Genomic DNA, 21257 nt, shown 5'->3' on the forward strand with positions numbered 1-21257 from the left:
TTAGCATAGCAGAACCCTTTATTTCCAGCTTTAGACATGGTTGAGGATGGAGTATGCTGAGAAAATATATTTAGTACCCCAGCATCAACTGAAAAAGCTGAAAAATGAAAATGTTTGTGAAAATATTCAACAGATTGTAGAGAACGATCTGGATGCAGCCATAAGAAATATCTTACTCAGGTCTGATATGAATCAGTACGAAAAAGCCAAACTTTACACAAACATCCTGAGCAGGTTTTTAACTATCGCTAAACAAGGCGATCGGGACAGTAACGTTTTAATGCTGTCGCTACCATATTCTGAACCCTGATCATAAAGACGAACGATCCCCCACTATCATTGAAGACGACGGGGATGTGGATGACGTTGTGAGCAAAGTCCTGAAGAATGTCCCGTCAAGAAGTGTGAAAAACAGCAGATACATATTAGACAAAATGTCTAAAGCTAAAGGACTCTGCACATGGAATGAGTGGGGGGAGTTTGTGTTCAGGAAAAAAGCCATACCTGGTTCACACATGCTCGACTTGTTAAAGAATGTCACCGCACCACAAAATGTCCGGGATGACAGAAGACCTCTAGGATGGTTGGAGTTTCTACATGCATTTACAGAGTTACACATGCCGTTTTCTACCATACCTAATCATCATGTTAGACGTATAATTAATTCTTTAAAAAGTAAACCTGGTACGGCTACACCTGAACATGGATTGCATTCTAAAAAAGCAAAAAGAAAAAAATTACGCAGGTCGGGTTCTTCAGAAGATACTGTGTTTAAATCACTGACTATCGGTCAAAGCCAATGGTTAGAATTTTGACATGTTTTGTTTGTTAATATTTGATTCATGAAATGATGTGTATATGTATTGATTAAATTTGAAATAAAAACACGATAAAAAGATAACAGTTTCAAGAGTCTTTATTTATAGGTATTACACGTTTGCACACACTGAATACATGAAAATTTTTCTTTTCACAAAGAGTGATACCATTTTATCATTTTTAATATAATCGTAGCTATACATATATTCATCACATCACACGCTATAGTCATGACCCTTGGCCAAATGATACAGAAAAAACACACAGTGCTGTCTGCAAGTGTCCGATGCACAATCCTGGACATGTCTGGTTGAATATACTACTTCGGACGTGTTAGTTAGCAGAAAGTTTTTGATGGTGACTGGAAAGCGGTCGCTGTCAGGGGGATTTCCAAAACTGTTGAAAAAATACCCGGTACCATCACTATAATAAACAGCCAACAAATGTTCAACCGGTAGCAGTGCAGGGTGAGTGTTAATTATCGTCATGGATGGTAAGTTCCTTAACAATGTTTCAGGCAGTTGATCGCTCAGGAGAACACAGAGAAAATGAACGTTGCACGAAATTTTGTCCACGATAGCCGCGAGTTGCACGTGTTCATTTCAACAGTAATCAACCAGGACCTGTCTGCAGATAGACACTTCGACGATACTGTCAAATACAGCGTGAATGATCAAGCTAGTAGTATGCGGCAATGGTTGTCTGAAACGGGCTATGAGTCGGATGTTACCGGACTTGACGAGTGATATGTGTTGACCACAGTCTTCGTCAGGCGTGAGGTTAAAGGCATAAAGGGTGTATGCATTCAGAAAATCATTACTGTCGATTGAGAGGGCCTGGTTTTTAAGATGTCATCCGGGGTAATTTATCAGTCCCATACATAACACCATCGCTGGCGTATCCGGGTAGCCGCGCTCCAGACTGATTTTGCTAATAGATAGCATATTCTGTAGCCTCCATTCTGTGTCGGTTATAATATGTCATTTTTTTTTAAAAATGGATTGTTTCACCTGTATAAAAAAGTGAAGTTTTACAATGACTTTGACGTAAGAAAATGGTATTTCACAGTTTTGGTCATCCTTCAGTTCTATGGTAATGTTGGTTATGAGCTCATTGTTGATCAATGCGTAATGGGGTTTGTCGTATCTAACACTGACGGTATCGTTGTTTTCACCCATTATATGTACGCATCTCAAAAGGGGGACATACGAGTCACCGACCGATTGATATTGGATAATGTCCGTGTAAACGTACATAGTATAGAAACCCACACTGATATCTGCTTGATGAGGAGCGTATGCAATATGACTTGTTGTAAAATCAGCATCTTGATGGTAGGCTGAACGCCCATGGGGATCACCCAGTTTCATTCCTAAAATAGTGGCGAGTTTCCCATAGAAGCTTACCGAGATGTTAGGTTTTGCAACCAGATACACTTTGATTTTTAAAGGATCGTGAGTCAATACAGCCGTCGGTACAAGAACATTAGTTATTGCGCGGGTCACATCACGAATGTTCTCGTAGTACCCACCGTCTATTTGCATCTTCCTCGATACAAAAAACCCAGATTATTGTTGATCTGTGATCCGTATGCACTAGACCCCGTGGTTCGGCAAATGATTCGGGGATCAATTGCAAGTTTAACTACAATAGAGTGAAAGGTTATCATTTGTACGTGATTTGTCTTGCTAGTTTACACATTAAATAGATATAAAACTATTCCAGTGCTAGAAGAGGCAAAAGAGGTTTTAATTCGGTATCGCACGCCACAGTTATTGGTGCGCACAGACGCACATACATACAAGGCTCGTGCGCACACAGAGAGAGAAAGGCATGTTTCAGACAGCCTGTGAACTCCAAATTGATTTTTCCTTCACATCCTCATTGCACTTGGATGTACACATGCTTTATGTTAGTCAAAATACCCTTCTTGGCAAGTATTTTTGTAAACGCATTTGGTTATGTCTTAATTGAATGAGGTGAGAATTTAGATGTGTATCTATTGGATGTGTGTGTGCATGGGATCTTAGCGTGTCTCAATGAGCTCCCTAGCTCCTGAGTTCGTGAATTGGTATATCGTGTATACGAATTCGGGCACTGGTAAGGATAGTAAAGGATGCTGGCTCAATACACATTGGGACACTTATGACTTTATTTCCAGTGATGTGCCAATGTCCTCATTGGAGAACATCACTACTGGTATTTATGAACAACAGCAGAGCTGATATCTTTTTGACATTACTTGTAAAGTTATTTAAAGTACAATATGATAAATTATTTGCTTGGTACATATATGTGGTACATATATATTCTATTTTTATATTAAATAACACTCCTTGAAAACAAGTGTGTAACAATGAAGATCATTCTAGGCCTATTTGTCTGTTTACTAATTTTTAGTTGTTAATAAACATGCATCCTACCATAATTCTAGTGATGTTCAGGGAAATGTAAAAAAGTGTTTTTTATTCCATAAATGCTAATTTTATTAGCATAAGGAACTCCTTATTTTCTCATATTACATTTCTTAACATAAATGTTTTTTGTCCTTTAGTGATGTTAAAAAAACATTTTTACTGCACGTCAATTACTCATGTCTTTTTTTCATTTATTGTAGATGCCGAGGAAGAAGGGCTTTTGTATGCGGCGCACACCAAGATCCATTAAAAGTGTGGTAATGCATGCATATGTTCTGAAAAATTGCAGCTTTCTGTTGTTGCTGGGACTGATGTTTGAGCTGCACCATTGAATTGTGATGTGAATGTTTCGATTGCATGTAGTGTTGCAGCTGCAATCAAACATGTGATTACTCCTATGTGTACATTGGTACAGACAGATGTTGATGACATATGTGTGGAAGGGAGTAAGTTAGCTGCATATGTAGCTAAGGAAAGCCAGAAAAGAGACTGTAAACAGGAGTTGTGCAAGTTGATTGAACAGCATAATGTGTTTGGCAGGAACTGGAATGTAGAAATTGTATGTGTATAAAGATTTTGGATTGTTAGAAGAGGAGACTGCAATGTATGAAAAGGCTGCTAGAATATTTGTTGAGGGATGGAATGTGTCTGGTAAATCTTCACAGTGCAGTTAGTGTTGTCATTCATCACAAAGTTTATTTTGTGGTGGTTGATTCTGGTACACGTGATGTGTTTGGTATGGCCTCTGCTATTGGCACATCTGTGGCTGTTTTTAACACATGCCTTAATGATCTAATGGTTCATATCAGGAATCTAAGAAAGTCTTTAGATGCACAGTGGTATTAGTAGCATTTCTGTGAAGACCAGTCATGAAGTTCTTGAGCTGCAGAGTGGTACAGTATTTACTGACAGTTCTGTTGACATTGAAGGTGCTGCTGAGTTTGATAGCAGATTTGAAAGTAACAATGTTGTAGTTGAAGTTGCACCTGAGCTTGAGGGTAGTTTTATCAGATTTGAAAGTGGCACTACTGGCACTGAAGTTGGAGGTAAGGTTGAGGATAACACTTCTGTCAAACTTGAAAACAGTATAAGAGGGTCATTTCACCAGGGAAATTATCAGTTTAAATATGGACTTCAATGTATGGCAATAGGTTTGGTGAGCATTGCAAAACATACAGTTGATAGTATCTTCTCTTGGCAGACCAAAGATCTTGACAGAGTTGTAGTTTTAGGTGATGAGTTGTATATGGCTTTGCGAGACACCAATAGGATTAGCCACTTGTGCAATCTGTTGTATGTTCCTGATTTGCCAAAACAGTCAGTTATTGATGGAGAGAATTTTTTGTTTCAATATGGTGACTTTGTATGTGGTGATGTAGATGTGGTTGAAGGTGAATTTATTGAGAGTGGTGCCTACTGCAGTTTATCAATTGCACTGGAAAAGATTTTTGCACAGTATGACTCATGTCTTTTAACATTGTGTAGCAGTACGTGTGCAATCATTTCTCAAAATGGACAGTACGCTTTCATTGATTCTCATGCACGAAGTGGTCTTGGTATGGTTGATGGAAGTGGAAGAAGTGTTGTTGTTTATTTTTCTACTCTTAAAGATTTGTTCAATCACATTTGTCATTTAGCTGCAGGTCTCAGTGATAAGCAAAAACCATTTGAAATAGCTGGTGTCTGTGTTACTGTTACAAATGTGAAACCCAGGAAACTGCCAATCATTTCAGCAGTGACATGTAAACCAACTGATGAGTTCGGTTTGGGCCATTCACACATTCAGCATGTGAGTAAGTCTTGTGAAAGTGCAAATGTGAGTTGCAAACATTCTAACATAACTTCTGCTATTAATGACTTGGTTTTGGACAATGGTTCCATTTCACAGCTAGATGTACCAAAAATCAAAAATGCCAAGCGTACAAAGTCTTTAACACTGACAGAGAGTTGTAAAGATTTTGACAAGACTTTTGAAGTTGAGTTTGATTTGGCTTCTACCAAAGATCTGCCAGTGAATATTGATGGAAGAAACAAATGTAAGATTTCAGTAGGTACTTATACTTCAAAGAAATTTAAAAGAAATGATGTGATTGAAGTTAATTCAGATGTTGAATTTGTTAGTGATGCAACAAATAAAAATATATTTAGTCCTGTTTGTAAACATGTTTGTCAAACTTTGTGCGCACATTTAAATGTGGACTTTGTAAAAGCAAATGTACCAGTGTTCAGACATGTTGGCTTCTTAGGGGTTCCATGCAAAAATGATAGTATAGTGGCTGATGGCAACTGTTTCTTCCGAGCAATCTCTTAAGCTGTGAGTGGCACACAAAAGTATCATAGAAAAATACGACTTGCTTTTGTGCAGCAGTTGGAAAAAAACAGTGTAAAATATAGAAACATTTTAAGAAGAGAGTATTCCTCAATGTCAGAGTATATTAACAAATCAAAATGCGATATGTTAACACCTGGGCTACGGAAGTTGAAATACAAGCAACAGCAGATTTTTTAGGAGTAAATGTATTTACATTTTATGATGGCCGTTGGTTAAAATACAGTTGCAACAATAAACTTTTGTCAAAGCACAGCATCTACTTAGAAAACTGCCATGGAAACAATTATGAGACTGTAGTTTGTGTTCATGAGCCTGAATTACAGAGTTGTTATGGCTATTGCAAAATCAGTACATCTTGTATTACAGGGTATAATACTAGATCAAATAATAAGAATGAAAATAATGTTCTAGCTTTAGAGAATGAGAAATAGCTTATTGAAGAACAAATGCAGTTTGAGACTAAACAGCATCATAGCTTATTAAAAATGACGCAAAATGAGACATGTTGTGAAGAGGGAATGGCTTCGGTAGATAGTGATGCTGAAGTAGTGGGGGATTGTGATGTTGAAATTGTGGAAAATCCAAGTGAAATGACATTCAAATATAGCCCTCTATCTACGGAAGTTGCACAAATATTTTGCAATAAGTTTAATTTGATTTTTGAAAGAGAGTCTATAAAAGTACCCATTGTTTATGGGTCTTTAGGTGTTGTTTGTAAGACAGATAAAGTTGTAAAGGATGGTAATATTTTTTTTTAGAGCAGTAGCTCAAGTGATTAGTGGTTCTGAAAAGAGTCATCGAAAATTAAGACTTGCTGTTGTCAAGTATATGGAAAATCACAGTGAAGAATACATGAAGTTAGTAGGAAAAGAATATGCTTCAATATCAGAATATATTACCAAGTCAAAAATGAAATATGCTGGCTATTGTGTTACAGACATAGAATTTTAAAGTACAGCAAATGCTTTAGGGGTGGATCTATATACATGTAATGGTAGAAAATGGGTCAAATATGGTTGCATGAGGACAATGCTGAGATGTGATGGAATTTACTTAAAATATTGTGAGAATAATCATTTTGAGCCTGTAATTTGTGTCCAAGATGTTTATAAGAAGGTTTGCTTTAATTTGTGCAAAGTGGGTAATTTGCCAGAGACACAGTACATGTGTAGAATTCAAAATAATTCAAAAATACATGTAGAAAGGACTTCAAATAGTAATAATAATTGTTTTACTAAGTATTATAAAAGGAAATTGTCCTTACAAAAAAAAAAAACATTAAATATCAGGAAAATCTGTTTCATAAGGAAAAGGTAAAGGATATGAGTAAAACCAAGTATGAAGGAGATGTATTGTATAAGGAAAAGAAAAAGGCTATGAGCAAAAGGAAGTATCAGGAAAATATGTTGCATAAGGAGCATGTAAAGGACTTGAGCAAAAGGAATTATCGGGAAAATATGTTGCATAAGGAGCATGTAAAGGACTTGAGCAAAAGGAATTATCGGGAAAATATGTTGCATAAGGAGCATGTAAAGGACTTGAGCAAAAGGAAGCATCAGGAAAATATGTTGCATAAGGAGAATGTAAAGGACTTGAGCAAAAGGAAGTATCAGGAGAATGTGTTGCATAAGGAGAAGGTAAAAGACATTAGCATAAGGAAGTATCAGGAAAATGTGTTGCATAAGGAGAAGGTAAAAGAAATGAGTAAAAGGAAATATAGGTTGAATCAGTTGCACAGGCAGAATGTAAAGGCCATTAGTACAAGAAAGTATCATGTAAGCCTTGAGCATAAGAATCGAGTTAAAGCAGGTATGAAAATTAAACGGCAAGAAATTAAAGTAAAAGCAGAACAGTTTGATTTTATAATGCAACGGTTTTTGGATTTAATTAAAGATGGGCCAGATTTTGTGTGTTGTGTTTCCCAACGATTGTTGTTTCGACATCAGGTTTTAAATTGTAATCGAGATTATTATAACAGAAGAACAATAGTTTCAATTTCAGATAAATGTATAACTGAAGAATATTTGCACAAATGTAATAAGAATTGTGTAATGCCATGTCAGTGGTTGGATGGTCCTAGGGGCAAGCTATGGATTTGTTAAACATGTCATTATAAAATTAATAAAGGTGAAATGCCAGCTGAATGTGTGACTAACAATTTGAGGGTTCATCCCATTCCACCAGAATTGGCATGTTTGAATAGTTTAGAACAACATTTGATTGCTTTACATATACCTTTTATGAAGATGTTAGCATTACCTAAAGAGGGGCAAAATGGAGTACATGGACCTGTAACATGTGTTCCTGCAAATATTGTGCAAACTTCTAATTTGTTGCCCCTTTCTAGTATGGAAGGATCTTTGTTGCCTGTTAAATTGAAGCACAAGCTAACTTATAAAGGTCATTATAAATATCAGTTTGTTGACAGTATGCACATAAGACAAGCTTTAAAATGTTTGAAACAAATAAATGTACATTATAAAGATGTAGAGTTTAATGAACTTTGGCTAAATGAGTTGTAGGGATCAAGATAATGAGGTTTTAGAAAAGGATAGTGATACACATGCAGAAAGTGGTGAAGCATCTGTAGATGTTTGTGAAGATGAGCTTCTGCATGATAGATAGCAACATTGCATGTTCCAGGACACATGTCTCATGCCTGTTGACATTGGTCAAGAAGCACTAGATCACTATTTTGATGATATATTGAATCTTGCATCAGCAGAAGGGAATAATCCTGTTAAATTGCTTTCTGATCTAGCAAATGAAGCCAAATGCTTTCCAGTGTTATTTCCACTGGGATGTAATACATATCATGAAAGTCGAGATAACCGTTTGACATTGTCATGGTATTTTAATAACCGAATTTTACATGCTGACGGTAGGTTTGCACAAAATGTAGAATACATATTTTTTGCTCAGTACATGTCTGAAATTGAACAGGTTGTGACAAATGTATCGATTGCATTGCGTAAAGGAAAAGGAGGCTGTATGTCTCAAAAAGTTGGTGATGATGTATTGAAGGATGAGGAATCTTTAAAGAAACTGTTAGAATTTGATGATGGGTATCGTTTCCTTAAACCTATTCAAGGAACCCCAGCATTTTGGCAGACAGCACAACGTGACCTCCTAGCTTGTGTTCCTACTTGGTTTTGTTCATTTTCTTCTGCTGATATGCGATGGAAAAATCTTCTTTTTAGTATTTTGAAACAGGAAGGAAGAACACAGACGGTTGAAGAATTACAATGGGCAGACAGGTGTGAGCTGCTGCGTCGTAATCCTGTCACTGCAGCGAGAATGTTTGATTTTCGGTGGCATTGTTTTTTATGGGAGGTACTTATGTCTTCATCACATCCAATAGGTAAAATTAAGGATTACTTTTACCGTGTGGAATTTCAGCAGTGTGGTTCACCTCATGTCCATTGCCTGTTTTGGATTGAGAATGCCCCAGTGATTGATAAAAACACAGATGAAGAGGTAATTCAGTTTATTGATAAATATGTAACATGTGAATTACCATCACATGATTACACATTATTGGACATTGTGACATCTGTGCAGCAGCATTCAAAGCGACATTCCAAAACTTGTAAAAAGAAAAATCCTTTTTTTCGTTTTAATTTTCCCAGGCCAGCATCTGCTCGGACATTTATATATCGTGGTAAAAGTGATGCTAAAAAACAGTGTAAGTGTCAGGTAGATAAGACTGATAACTTTACAGAATGTGCATGTGTAAATCAAGGTCAGACAGATTTTAAAATGAAGGCTCTTTCAGATGAGAACAGTAACTATGATAGTGTTGAACAATTGTTTATGAGGTTTGGGTAAATCAATATAGCAAGCCACTGTTAAAATGTTGGAATGCAAATTTAGATATACAGTATATTGTTGATGCGTATGCTTGTGTGGTCTATATAATTTCTTATATATCAAAGTCAGAAAGGGAAATTGGATTGTTGTTAGGTAATGCACAAAGAGAAGCACGTAAGGAGAGTAATGTAAGTGCAAAAGATGCATTGAAAAATCTAGGCAGTGTTTATTTACATAACAGAGATGTGTGTGTGCTCAAGAATCTGTGTATAGGTTAACAAATATGCATTTGAAGGAGTGTTCAAGGAAAGTTGTGTTTGTGCCAACAGGAGACAATGTAGTTAAAATGAGTCTTCCTTTAAATGTTTTGAGGCAAAAGGCAACATCGCATGACCTTACCACAGAAGACATGTGGATGACTAGTATTATAGATCGTTATAAAAATAGAAAAAAGGAGGAAAAAATCCAGAACCATTTTATCAAAGCATTATGCAGCTGTTTCTGCCATATCATTTAGATGTGCAGTTAAAACCTTCAAACTGTGAAACATTTGAACAGTTTTACAAGAATGGTCATGTGACATTTAGTGATGGATCTAGACATTCAGTTAAGTCAGTTGTTGATTTAAATAGAAAGAAGCTTGTGGAGCAAATGGAAGCAGATGAATTAGATAGATATACAGAATACATTTGAAAGTGATGGTGTAATAGAAGATGGTTGGTGTGAGCGTTTACTTTGCAAAGAGGACATGAAAAACCAAAGACAGCTAGTGCAAGAACATGAGGAAAATATTGCTGATTTAGCATTAAATAATGAAAAAGTTATACATTTGGAAAAGAAAAATAATATAATGTGTAGAAATGATGGTTTGGCCTTAATTAGATCTTTGAATGATACACAGTTATCTATTTTTTATCAGATTCGGCAATGGTGCTTAGATAAGATTATGGGGAAAAATCCAGATCCGTTACATGTATTTATTACAGGTGGTGCAGGGACAGGGAAAAGCCACTTAATAAAAGCTATTCAATATGAAGCAATGAGATTATTGTCAACAGTGTGTCGTCATCCTGACAATGTTTGTGTTTTGTTAACTGCTCCTACAGGGATCGCTGCATACAATTTGTATGCAGCAACTATTCATAACATTTTTACCATTGGGATAGATGTTCGCTTACCATACACACCTTTGGGTGAAGAAAAGCTCAATTGTTTGCGTGCTAAATATAGTGACCTGCAGATTTTGATAATTGATGAAATATCCATGGTTGATCACAATCTTTTAGCCTATATTCATGGGCTAAGACAGATTAAACAAACTGGTGACATTTCTCCCTTTGGAAATGTGAGTGTAATTGCTGTTGGAGATTTTTATCAGTTGCCTCCAGTAAAAGGAAAAGCTTTATATGTTGATGACATCGATATCAACCTGTTGTCTAGTCTTTTTTCGGTTGTGGAATTGAAAACAATAGTTAGGCAAAAAGATAACACGTTTGCAGAGCTTTTAAACAGAATACGAACTCGTACAAAAGGACTCCAATGTTAAACAGTGACATTGACTTGTTGAAAAAATGTGAAACTGGTGAAGTCAGCTCAGCTTTACACATATTTCCTACAAATAAACAGGTAAATGAGCATAATGTTCAGCAGCTTTTTAAAACTTGTCCTGAATATTTTGAGATAGATGCTCAGGATTTTATAAATAATAACAAGACAGGGAAACTTGAATTTAAAAGTGGTCATCATTCCAAAACACATAATGCATGTCTGGATGAAACACTGCTTTTAGGGAAAGGTGCTAAAAGCACCTTGGTAAAAATATAATAGTTATTCTATATGAAATACTGCCTAGCACTGAACAGTGCAACAAATTCAGTCACATTTTAGAGTAAAAATTACTGTATGGCAAAAAAATAAAAATTACTTTAGCACCAGTGCGACTGACATTTGACACCTTGACTTAAAATTCTAGGCTATACTACAATTAGAAAAAAGGTAACACTTTATTTTAGGGTCTTTTAACAAGTTGTTTATTAGCATGCATATTACTAGAATATTGGCTATTTATAAGTACTTATTAAGCACATATTAATGCCTTATTCTGCATGACCTTATTCTACATTCTTAATCCTACCCAATACCTAAACTTAACAACTAACTTACTAACTATTAATAAGCAGTAAATTAGGTGTTTATTAAGGGAAAAGTCGTAGTTACTAGTTTATGTGTGTTCCCTATACTAAAGTGTCACCGAAAAAAAAAAAAATCAACATATGCAAATTATGCAAATTTGATAAAATAAATTAAATAAATAAATTTATTAAAATAAAAAAATAAAATTTTTTCGACGAATCATGCCTGGAGTTCGGGCCGGGTGACACTCACGTTGTCTTGAGACCTTGGCCCGGATATGTGCCCAAGGTTCTTACCACTCCCTTCAGAGATCAGGTAGTGAACCTGCAAGCGCTGCCCTCGAAGGAGGCAGACCCAGCCCTGGCTTTGCTCTGTCCCGTTCGTGCTTTGTGCCTGTACGTGGACAGAATGCAAAGCTTTAAGACCTCAGACCAGCTCTTTGTCTGTTACGGAGGCTCCAAGCAGAGGATGGCTCACTGGATAGTGGATGCCATCGCCTTGGCTTATCAGTCCCAAGGCATGCCTTGCCCGCTCAGGTTGAGAGCTCACTCCACTAGAGGAGTTGCTTCTTCCTGGGCACTGGCGCCTCGCTGACAGATATATGTAGAGCTGTGGGCTGGGCGACACCAGACACGTTTGCTAGATCCTATCTTCCTGTGTACTCGCCCCTAACGGCCGGTAGCATGAAGGACCTGTTCTAAGTGTCAGCTTGCAACGCCACTCCCGCCCCCTGGGCCGGATACGTGCGTCCATTGCTCCAGCGTGTTCCCCGTCCTGGCGAACCCTGTTGAGTTCCTCCGCCACCCCCTGCGGCTCGGACATTGCAGAGTGTCTGATGCTAGGCCAAACACTCATCACTGACACCAGTGCTTGGCTGGGTGCCATATGTTGTGACCCCTACGGCGGTCCCATATGTGTGTTTTCCACGGTTAAACTCCCTGCGGTGAGCCCGTGTCTTTCCCTTAGCAGAGTCTGCTCTGCTGTCACCTGTCAGATGTGATGTCACAGGCTCGCTTTCCCAGTGTTGTTTAAGTCTTACTGAACGGGTCTTGCAGAACAGCAGTAGACTCTCTCAGTGTAAGCTCGCTCCCTTCTCTGCCCTGAGGTGCGCCAGGTTGCTGAAGCTTACACTGGGCGCTGGAAGGGGGTCAGTAACTGTGCCGTCTTATTAGGGATCCCAATTCGTCTGTTCAGTTCTGACGTACGCCGCCCGTGACCGACTGAAAGGGAACGTGTCGGTTACGTATTTAATCCTCGTACGCCCCGTCGCCACAGTTCCTTTGCCTCCGCTGAGTGCAGACTTCATGCTTGTCTCCTCAGCAAAAAACAAAGTGCGAGTGCATCTGCTTCTGGGGCAGAGCAGGTGCTGCAAAACACACATGCCAATGTCCACTGGCTCATTTAGTTTACACTCAAAGGCGATAGGGCTCTTTTGCGATATCCCAATTCGTCGGTTCAGTTCTGACATACATCTCCGTTCCCTCCTACAGGGAACGAGGTTTACATATGTAACCGAGACGTTTTCATACATCGGAGAACATTGAGCAGATGGCTGTAATTCAAAAGCAAAGGATAAGGGATGGATCTTATTACAAAACCAATATAAATCCAATATATATATATATATATATATATATGTGTGTGTGAATATATATATATATATATATATATATATATATATATATATATGTGTGTGTGTTACAAAAGAGACCAATAAGGATTGTAAAATTGGTTGACTATTACAAACCAACAAATATATTATTTATTAAATAACATGCTTCAAAATGTGTTGATTTATTTGATTTCTATACTGCACAGATAATGTATAATGTATATAATAATTTACTTCAAAGTTGTATTCAGAGGCTTTTCAAAAAAAGAGAAAGCCAGTATAAACTAAGAGGAATGTATATGTTTAAAAAAAATAAGGACACAAACTAATACAAAAACTAAATGTATATCTGTCAAAGGGATAAACCTATGGAATAATTCTGATAAGGAATTAAAAATATGTATTTCACTTTGTAAATTCAAGAAAATGTTTTAAAACAAGGTGATAAATAATTATACAACTCAATATTAACTAGACGAGTAAAGTATATATATGAGCAATATCACACGAGTAGCCGTGCAATATGGCTGTATATCAGCACGACTGTGATTCGGTCGCAAGTAATCACAGCGTGTTTATACAACAGTTCAACGGCACGAGTGTGTAACTACAAACATGTCAGATGTGCGAGACTGACGGTTAATAAAGGGGTTTGAATGATTAATAATCAGTATCTAACCTGATGAAAAGATATTTATTAAATGTTACCCACATTACATTTCATCTGCAACAGCATTGTGAACTTTTATAACAATGCATTTTTAACTCTTAAATGCATCATTATGCAAACATAAGGAGAGTGCTCCGCATGAAAGACCCATGACTGGCAGATCAACATGCCACTACATTTCTCTCCGAAACGGTAGGAAATTAAATTTAATAGTATGTGGAGGATTTTAACTGTGACAAGATGATTGACAGGGCAGTTTAAACAGTCACAGGTTGCATAACTAAACACAACCTGTAACCGTTTAAACTGCCCTGTCAATCATTTTACAGATATTTTTTTTACTTGTTTAAATCAAGTGCATTCTGCTTTAGATGGAGACTAAACGTAATGAATGAATGAAAGTATTATGGGTAAAATCTCTCTACAATCTGTTCTGAAACATCAACACACTTTCACTGATGATCCAAAACCAACATAAAACCCAGGATAGAGCGGCTGAGTGAATGTGGTCTGGACTGTGTGGATGAGGCTCATTGTGTTAGAGACGCTGTAGAAGGACAGAGTTCCTGCACTGTGATCCACATACACTCCTATTCTACTGCTGATGGACACTGCAGGGAGATCAGTCTTTATGCTATTGTGCCAGAATGAGTAACTGGAGGAAGAGCAGTACAAACTCCAGGACTGATCGTTATTCCCAAATCCACAGAAAGATCCCTTCCTGCCGATGCTCTTATATGACACTGATATGCACACATTATTCCCACTCCACTCAATCTCCCAGTAACAGCGTCCACACACACTCTCTCTACACAACACCTGATAATTATCATCAAATCTGTCTGGATGATCAGGATACGGCTGGACTGTGCCATTTAATGTAATCACTCTGTTCCTCTCAGACAGACAGAGGTGTTTATTCACTGTGTTCAGATCCAGAGTGAGCTGATGGGAATCTGATGGAGAGAAACACATCAGAATCAGGAATTATGAATCTGTCTGATCTTTTAATGTATCTGAACTCTTCATGGCTCAATGTTCAGTGTATCATTAGTGTCTCAGTACAGCTGACCAGATATCCTGTGCAAATCATCATTTACATGATCAGTTATAAAACAATTCTGTCTTGATTTCTTTCACCTTCTACAGTAAGTAAATGATATTTAGGTTTTAGTTTCATTGGGTTTGGTTTGGTTCTGTTTCTGTTTGCCTGTGTTCCTTGTCATTGTTAACTGATCTAGTTTCCTAATAATTACCAGTTTGTTTCCATGGTTACTGTTTTGTTCCACCTGCATTTCATTTAGCTCCTTTTGTTCGTACTGTGTACACATCGCCCTCATTTTGGTAAGTTCTTGGTCTTATGTTGTTTATCAAGCCACGTGTTTTTCTGTGATCTTTACCATTATGGATTATCTTCTAATATCTATTATTATTATTATTATTATTATTATTATTTATTACTATCATTAAGTGCTGCAATTAGATCCCCTTCTTGTTTTTGCCTGACCAAACTGTGACACATGAACACATTCAGTGAGTTTTTCTGCTTGTTTTCTTACACTGTAGGAAGTCGTTCCTGGTTTTGAGATTCATGTTGGTGAATGTGACTGTGGAAATAAACAGATGTGAACAGTGTGAAGAGAAATGACAAGATAAAATACATTCATTTCTAAGACATTTCTAATATGATGCTCTATGATAGATGATGAGCAGATAAATCTCCAGGGGCTTCATTTATAAAACACACGTATCAGATTTGATCCTAAATTCCATAAATTTCATCCTACATCGTGTATATATGAACACGTGTTCACGATGATGAGGGCCGTACTTCTGAACCATCAAGGGATATTTGTGGCCGTTCTGAAGGTGGATTTGATGTGCTTGTTCACATTACACTTGAATTGTGATTTATAAAGTGGGATGCATTTAAGAATATTTGTGTGTGTGTGTGTGTGTGTGTGTGTGAGACCATTTTTTTTTTTAAATAGCAGGAACATTTCAGAATCTGTTGTACATTCACATTTAGGATCTTTCTACATACGTCTTTACAATCAAGGCGCAGGACTTTACCTCTGTCAGAGATCTTCTTGATCTCCTCTTTGCAGAAATCCTCCAGTTTGTCTCTCAGCTGACGGACAGATTCTCTCATGCCATCAAGAGAGGAGAGAAAACTGAAGGGATCATCGAGTTCATCTGTAGATTCAGGTGGTGATGAGAGAGACTGGAAACTCTACAGAAAACACAAATCAAAACTCATCAGCTCCACACTTCAGCCAATAACCTGCTCTATATCAGATCTGTGCGGCTCTTGTTGATCTTCAGTAACTCACCTCAATCCAACACTTTCACACAATCAGATACATTCTTCTCATATTCATTATTTAATGCTACAAACTTTAGTATTTGAAGCCGGTGTTAGACTGACGTAGAACTCGGAAGCACTGCAGTGTTTACCATGTCAACATAGCAGACTGACATGAAAGAGAAGAAATAGTTTGAATACATTTTTTTTTTTTTTTTAATAACATTGAGGTTAAACCACTGTAGTCACATAGACTATTTTAATGATGTCTTTACTGCCTTTCTGGGCCTTGAAAATGGTAATACTGTTGTAGTATATCGTAAGCCAGATAGCTCACAGATTTTATCAAAAATATCTTAATTTGTGTTCGGAAGATGAACGAAGGTCTTACAGGTTTGGAATGACATGAGGGTGAGTAAGTAATGACAAAAATTTTCATTTTTGGGTGAACTAACTCTTAAATTATTTTTCAAATTATAATTGAAATAATTTTAATAAAATGAATGTATTAGTTTAAATTTATACTAAATGCAATTAGCTAATATATACAGTGCTTTTAGATCCACTTAAGTATGATTTAAGATTTTTAAATGTAATTTCATAATCACTTCTTTTGTCTTTGAAATATGGTTAAAGTTACTGCTGAATGAACTGACCATTTATGGTCAACTAAAATACACTTTAATGTAATTTCTACTGAACCTTGTTTGTGATGTATTTAAATATATGAGTAATATTACTATTAAATATACATAATAAAAATAGTAAAAACTCCAATGTTTTTAATCGTGATTAATTTTTTTAATCGATTGACAGCACTATTAATATTATATTATTATTGTTATTATTGTTTTTTTAATATATACTTTTTAAGATTTGAAGTAATTAAGTGCACATTCAGTACAATTAAGCGCCCTTCTTTTTTCACAAGAGACTGTGTGAACTTTCTAGGAAATGGTTCAGATGATAAAACATCTGCTAAGATCATAAATGAATGTAACAGGTCGAGCTCATCAATAGAGTCACATTGTAGGGTTGAGAAGATTTGAGGTAAAGCAGTTCAGAGGCAACAAGTAGATTGACCGTTATTTGTAACTTTTGACTGTTAGTGACACTGAAACTTCACAAGGACCCTTAAGGCTCGATCCCAAGGTCAGGTTTTCTTTGGGTTTAATAAGCATTGCTAATATACAGCCTCACTTCCTGTCTGGAGTCTGAATTCATCAATGTGTTACAGGTAAACAGTTATGGAAATAAAAATCTTCTCAGGTTTAAAGATCACCTGACCCAATTTTGGTGATAATTATTAAAAATATTGAAGTAGAAATAAAATATTTCTTTAAAAAAGATGATGATAAATCTAAACTGATACCATCAGGTTCACTGATTTCATCATAAAAGAAGAAAGCTGAAGGAAAAATGAGTTAATTGTGTTTGCCACCTAATAATTTATTCCATAAAAGAGCTAAAAAAAAAAAAAGTGTTGTCTCTTTAAACAGAAGATGATCAGATGAGAGTCTGACTGATGATTATATGATAACACAACACTGGACTGAATCTGACTGAATTCCTGACAACATCTCAGTCAACGGCTCATTCTGCTCTCATGAAATGTTTCTCTTGCTCAAGTCCACTATGATCCTGTTCTTCTAGATCTCTGTTACCTGCAGGAAATGGATGTGATCATGTGTGTGTGAAAGCTGCTCCAGCTCAGCGTCTCTCCTCCTCAGATCATTGATCTCCTGCTCCAGTCGCTCCAGTCGTCCTTCAGCTCGACTCACTGCAGCCTTTTCCTGATCTCTGATCCGCTGTGTGACCTCAGAGCGGCTTCTCTCAATGGAGCGGATGAGCTCAGTAAAGATCCTCTCACTGTCCTCCACTGCTGTCTGTGCAGAGCGCTGTTAGGACACACATCTCAATCACACAGTGGCTTCAGCGGGACTGACAGAGTCCAAACTGAGACGTCTCAAACTTCTCTTCTTCTCCAGACTCACCTTATGAGACTCCACAGCCTCTCTCAGCTGCTGAAGATCTTTCTGTCTCTGCTGGATTCTCTGATGGATCTATATCTGCGTCTCCTTCAGCTGTTTCTGGAGGACAAACCAATAACAGGAAATGTCACATTATACTGTTGTCACTAAATTATCATGTGAAGAGTTTTTTTGTAAAAAAAAAAAAAAAAAAAAAAAATTGTGTTGATAAATAATGTTTATGGTGCATTTTCACCATATTTTCTGTTAAGTTCAATGCAGAGCACAGGGTGAGCAGAGAAAGTCCACTTGCAGCTACTGTTCACTTCTGCTGATGTCTGCAGTATGAATGATGTTACCTCATCATATGTGTGCTAATATAAATAGTGTCAGCATTATTTCATCAGTGTCTAGTTTAAAGTTCATACCTGTTTCTCTGTCCTTTGTGCTGCAGCTGGTACAGTGTCATGGTTTTTATGTTCATCCATCATACACAGCATACATATACACCTCTGGTCAGTGCTACAGAAAACCTCGAGGAGTTTATTATGTTTACAGCAGATCATATCCTGCAGTCGTCCAGTGGCATCAATCACTTTGTGTGGCTTACAAGAGTGATATTCCTCGTGACGGTCAAAATGAGTTTGACAGTAAGATTCCTGACACACCAGACAGGACTTGACAGCTTTGTATTTTCTTCCAGTACAGACGTCACACTGCACGTCTCCAGCTCCAGGGTAACAGTCAGCAGGAAGTTTACTCTTCTTCAGTTTCTCCACCATTTCAGCCAGAATGGTGTTTTTACCTAAAGCAGGTCTTGGACTGAAGGTCTGTCTGCACTGAGGGCAGCTGTAGACTCTCTTCTCATCCTCCTGATCCCAGCAGCCTGTAATACAGCTCTTACAGTAACTGTGTCCACAGGGAATGGCCACTGGATCCTTCAGGAGATCCAGACATACTGGACATGTGAACTCATCCTGAGAAAATCTGGCTTCTGACATTTTACTGCATGGATACAGAGATACAAATATAGTTTAGTTTAGTTTCCGTCTCTCTAAACTCATTTGATTCCTGTTTCCTGCTTCTGTGTTTGAGTGACGTGTGCAAATGTCTGCAAGTCTGTAAAGTCACAGATCATAAAATGTCCACTAGATGTCAGTGTAAGACAGACACTCAAAGAATATACAGGTGCATCTCAATAAATTAGAATGTCATGGAAAAGTTCATTTATTTCAGTAATTCAACTCAAATTGTGGAACTTGTGTATTAAATAAATTCAATGCACACAGACTGAAGTACTTTAAGTCTTTGGTTTTTTTAATTGTGATGATTTTGGCTCACATTTAACAAAAACCCACCAATTCACTATCTCAATAAATTAGAATACTTCATAAGATAAATAAAAAAAAGGATATTTTAAACAGAAATGTCAGGCTTCTGAAAATTATGTTAATTTCTATGCTCTCAATACTTGGTTGGGCCTCCTTTTGCATGAATTACTGCATCAATGCGGTGTGGCATGGAAGCAATCAGCCTGTGGCACTGCTCAGGTGTAATGGAAGCCCAGGTTGCTTTGATAGCGGCCTTCAGGTCATCTGTATTGTTGGGTCTGGTGTCTCTCATCTTCCTCTTGACAATAGGTCAGGCGAGTTTGCTGGCCAATCAAGCACAGTAACACCATGGTCATTGAACCAGCTTTTGGTACCTTTGGCAGTGTGGGCAGGTGCCAAATCCTGCTGGAAACTTTGGACCACTGAGCAACAGTCCAGTTCTTTTTCTCCTTAGCCCAGGTAAGACGCTTCTGACGTTGTCTTTGGTTCAGAAGTGGCTTGGTACGTGGAATGTGACAGTTGTTGCCCATTTCCTGAAGACGTCTATGTGCGGTGGCTCTTGATGCACTGACTCCAGCTCCAGTCCACTCCTTTTGAAGCTCTCCTAAGTTCTTAAATCGGCTTCACCTGACAATCTTCTCAAGCCTGCGGTCATTCCTTTCACTTGTACACCTTTTCCTACCACACTTTTTCCTTCCAGTCAACTTTCCATGAATATGCTTTGGCACAGCACTCTGCGAACAGCCAGCTCTTTCAGCAATGCTGTGCTGTAAGAAATGTTGCTCCATGGTTTGAAATATATAATTAAAGCTATTTGCCTTTATTTAAACAGTACTGGAGTAGAATTATCTACAGTATGTCATTGTATGACTGTGTCCTCAGATGAACATTACTTCATGAAGAGAATGGCACACTCTTTGGTGCAAACCTAAGGATCAGACTCTAAAATGACTCTAGTCCTGAGGTTTGGAAGTCAAAACTTAAAGTAGGTTCTCCAAGTCTTTCAGCAACTTGGGTGCCAAGGTGACCCTATTGTGCTTTTCACATGCAGCAGTGCCATAACATGAAAAACTGAATACAAATAAATATAAAATATATTGATAAATCACTACTATAAATACAAAAAATAACAGTAAAAGGCACAATCTGTATTATTTTTATTTTTTTTCACTGCTAGGGGTCGCTATAACTTGAGTGTGGAATCATGGAACTTGTCATCATGCCGATGGATCTAATAATGTTTATGGATGAGTATGGATGAGAAATAATGTTTATGGATGAGTTCTTTAACATGACTGTGGTTCATTCTACCAAACTACCCGCAAGTGCTGAAATACTACTCATACAGGTATGGGATTACATTCCCGCCAAAAGTATTGCATTCACGGATCAAAAAATAATACGCGTGAATCAAAAATTTAAAAACACAAGTAAAAATATATTGCACGCACTAAAAAAAAATAATGCAAAATGATCAGAATAGCAAAGAACGTGGTCACGGATCAAAATATAATAACCGTGATTTGAAAAATTAAAAGCGTGTTTAAAAAAATAACAATTATGAATCAAAACACATTAAAAATTATATTGCACAAATCTTAAACTTATGTTTATGTGTTCTTAAATGTTGTTTTCCTTGCTTTTATTACACTGTACTTTGTGCTCTCTTACATTTTCTGCTCATATTTTACTCTTTTGTACTCTTGTGCTTCTTTTCTCTTTGCTCTTCTTTCCACATATGCTTGCTTGTTGCCTCTTCAATTCCTGTCTTTTGCACAAGAGAATATAATTAGTAAGCCTACCTTACTAATATATTTGCTCGTGAATTTCAGTTAAAGTAAGATATGCCATCGCAATT

At 37.2% G+C, this 21257-nt stretch overlaps 1 pseudogene; it reads right to left on the reverse strand.

Moving 5' to 3' along the window:
- Positions 1 to 13801: 13801 nt before the first annotated feature.
- Positions 13802 to 19182, reverse strand: LOC127509273 (tripartite motif-containing protein 16-like; annotated as a pseudogene).
- Positions 19183 to 21257: the final 2075 nt, after the last annotated feature.

Source organism: Ctenopharyngodon idella, chromosome 3 (assembly GCF_019924925.1).
Source record: "Ctenopharyngodon idella isolate HZGC_01 chromosome 3, HZGC01, whole genome shotgun sequence".
NCBI lineage: Eukaryota > Metazoa > Chordata > Actinopteri > Cypriniformes > Xenocyprididae > Ctenopharyngodon > Ctenopharyngodon idella.